Source organism: Apium graveolens, unplaced genomic scaffold, assembly GCF_009905375.1.
Source record: "Apium graveolens cultivar Ventura unplaced genomic scaffold, ASM990537v1 ctg6216, whole genome shotgun sequence".
Taxonomy (NCBI): Eukaryota; Viridiplantae; Streptophyta; class Magnoliopsida; order Apiales; family Apiaceae; genus Apium; species Apium graveolens.
This window is the reverse complement of record NW_027419290.1, coordinates 77,515-81,107: the sequence shown is the minus strand read 5'-3', so window position 1 is coordinate 81,107 and position 3,593 is coordinate 77,515. Positions and strand designations below refer to the sequence as shown.

The following is a 3,593-nucleotide window of genomic DNA, read 5'->3' as shown; positions in this document are numbered from 1 at the left end:
GATAGTCTTGAATTTTCTCACGGGACCTGCATGATTGAAATCAATTCAATGCTACATACTTTAATTAACAAGTATGTTAACATGATTTAATTTGAATTCAAAGAATTAAGTTTCTTCCTAGTGGGCCCGACCAATACAAGGAAAAAGAAAATCTAGTCATATGCTCACATTGTGGAGCCCACGAGTAATAATCTGATTTGGTCAAATAAAAGGCTATACTAATCTTTCTGATCGCAAGTCGGGTTATTTTCTAAGGCAATTTATTTCCCAAGGGAGTAGTTGTCGAAAGTTAAGCTTATATAGCTCCTTGGAGTCGCCCATTCTCTTTGAGGGATAAAGCAAAGTGCTGGTTACATTCTCTACCACCAGGGTCTATCACCACCTGGGAAGATCTGTCTCAAAAGTTTCTCACTAAATTCTTTCCTATGGCGAAGACGGCTGCAATCAGGAATGCTCTTACTCAGTTTGCTCAGGAAACTGGAGAATCACTATGTGAGGCTTGGGATCGATATAAGGAGATGCTAAGGAAGTGTCCACACCATGGCATGCCTGATTGGATGATTATAAACTGTTTCTACAATGGATTGGGTGCTACTTCTAGACCCATGCTCGATGCAGCATCAGGAGGTGCCTTGTGGGCTAAGAGCTACGATGAAGCCTATGAATTGATTGAACTGATGGCTGCTAATGAATACCAAAATCCTTCCCAGAGACTGACTCAGGGAAAAGTAGCAGGAATTCTAGAGTTGGATGCAGCAACTGCTATAACTGCCCAACTTAAGGCTTTGACAATGAAGGTGGACACTTTGACTAATTATGCAGTTAATCAGATCACTAGTGTGTGTGAGCTTTGTGCGGGGGCACATAAAACTGAGCAGTATGTTATTTTTGGCGAATCAACTCAATTTGTGAGCAACTATCAGAGATCACAACAACAAGCTCCAGCCACTTATCATCCGAATAACCGCAATCATGCTAACTTCAACTGGTGCAACAATCAAAATGCGGTGCAACCATCTTATCATCCATATACGGCAAGGCAGTATAACCCTCCTAGTTTTCAGCAACCACAATATGCCCCGAAGCAAGAACTTCAACTTCAGCAGTTACCTCAAGCTAATGAAAAATCTGAATTGGAGGAGTTGAAACTCATGTGCAAGAGCCAAGCTGTCTCTATCTAGACCTTGGAGAATCAGATTGGGAAAATTACTAATGCATTACTAAATCGTCAACCTTGCACACTACCGAGTGATACTGAAGTGCCAGGAAAGAAGGAAGCTCAGGAGCATGTTAAAGCAATCACATTGAGGTCTGGTAAGGTTGCGAATCGTGAAGAAGCTAAGAATCCAGATACTGAAGTGGAGGCTGATGAAGAAGAAGTGCAGAAGGAAGCAGAAGTGAAAGCAATGAAGACTATTGTTAAGCACACTCTTCCTGAGGGTAATACAGGGGAGAAACAGATCTATCCTCCACCCCCTTTTCCTAAGAGGCTGCAGAAGAAGAAACTGGATAAGCAGTTTGCGAAGTTTTTGGAGGTGTTCAAGAAACATCACATCAATATACCTTTCATTGAAGCTCTTGAAGAAATGCCTAGTTATGCTAAGTTCATAAAAGGTATTCTCTCTAGGAAGGTGAAGCTTGATGACCTAGATACTGTTGTTCTCATGGAGGAATGCAGTGCTGTGCTGCAACAGAAATTGCCTCCGAAGCTTAAAGATCCCGGAAGCTTCACTATTCCTTGCATCATTGGAAAGGTGTCATTTGATAAGTGTCCATGTGACTTGGGAGCTAGCATCAATCTGATGCCCTTGTCAATCTTCAAAAAGTTGGACTTACATGATCCAAAGCCTACATACATGAGTTTGCAGTTGGCCGATTATTTTATTATATATCCGTGAGGTATTGTGGAGGATGTTTTGGTCAAGGTGGATAAACTCATTTTCCCTGCTGATTTGTAATTCTTGATTTCGAGGAGGATAAGAAAATTTCCATAATCTTGGGAAGACTTTTCTTGGCTACTGGCCGAACCTTGATAGATGTGCAGAAAGGTGAGCTTACCATGCGAGTGATGGATCAGGATGTGACTTTGAATGTGTTCAATGCCATGAAATTCCCTATAGATAATGAGGAGTGTTTTAAGGTAGAAATGGTCGATACTGTGGTTAATTTCGAACTCGATCATTTGCTAAGGTCCGATGCCTCCTTGATGGGGAATTCTGATAGCGAAGATGACAAGGGTGATGAGCACTTGCAATATTTGAATGCTTCTCCCTGGAAGCAAAAGATGGATATGCCTTTTGAATCTCTTGGATTGGAGGAGTTGAAAAGTTCTCTGAAACGCCTCAAGCCATTTATTGAGGAAGCTCCTACTCTTGAGCTTAAACCTTTACCTGAACATTTGAGGTATGCATTTTTAGGTGATGCGTCTACTTTGCCTATTATTATTGCATCTAACCTTTTAGGTACCGATGAGGAGAAGCTTTTGAGAATTCTCAGAGAGTTCAAATTGACAATTGGTTAGACTATAGCAGATATCAAGGGAATCATCCCTTCTTATTGTATACACAAACTTCTGCTAGAAGAAGGAAGCAAACCTACTGTTGAGCAACATAGAAGGCTAAATCTGATCATGAAAGAGGTTGTGAAGAAGGAAATCCTCAAGTGGATAAATGCAGAGATCATCTATCCTACTTCTGATAGTTTATGGGTGAGCCCAGTTCAGTGTGTTCCAAAGAAAGGTGGTATCACTATGGTAGAAAATGAGAAGAATGAGCTTATTCCTACACGAACAGTCACGGGGTGGAGAGTTTGCATGGATTATAGGAAGCTGAACAAGGCTACAAGGAAGTATCACTTCCCTCTTTCTTTCATTGATCAGATGCTTGATAGATTGGTTGGGCATGATTACTATTGTCTTCTGGATGGCTATTCAGGATATAATCAGATTTGTATCACTCCGGAAGATCAAGAGAAGACTACATTCACATGTCCTTTCGGCACTTTTGCATTATGAAGAGTTTCTTTTGGGTTATGTGGAGCGCCAACCACTTTTCAGAGATGTATGATGGCTATCTTCTCTGATATTATTGGAAATAACGTAAAAGTGTTCATGTACGATTTCTTGGTTTTTGGAACTTCTTATGACGAATGCTTGCACAATCTTGGGTTAGTATTGAAAAGATGCGTTGAGACCAACTTGTTTCTCAATTGGGAGAAATTTCATTTTATGATACACCAATGCATCATTCTTGGTCACAAGTTTTCTAACAAGGGGCTTGAGGTGGACAAGGCCAAGGTGGGGGTGATCAAAAATCTTCCTACACCCATATCTGTTAAGGGAATTCGCAATTCTCTTGATCATGCGGGTTTCTATAGGCATTTCATTAAGGACTTCTTGAAGATTTCGAAGCTGTTATGCAATTTGCTATAAAAAGACGTTCCTTTCAAGTTTGATAACAGGTGTCTTGCTGCTTTTGAGACATTGAAGAAGAGTTTGATTACGTCACCTGTCATAACTGCACCTGATTGGTCTGAACCATTTGAAATGATGTGTGATGCAAGCGACTATGCAGTTGGAGCAGTTCTTGGGCAAT

General features: G+C 40.7%; 1 non-coding gene across 1 annotated transcript; it reads right to left on the bottom strand.

Annotated features, from left to right (window-relative positions):
* Positions 1-440: 440 nt before the first annotated feature.
* LOC141703102 (small nucleolar RNA R71) lies at positions 441-547 on the bottom strand. The gene has a single exon (XR_012567362.1). It is a non-coding gene; the product is annotated as a small nucleolar RNA R71 (small nucleolar RNA).
* Positions 548-3,593: the final 3,046 nt, after the last annotated feature.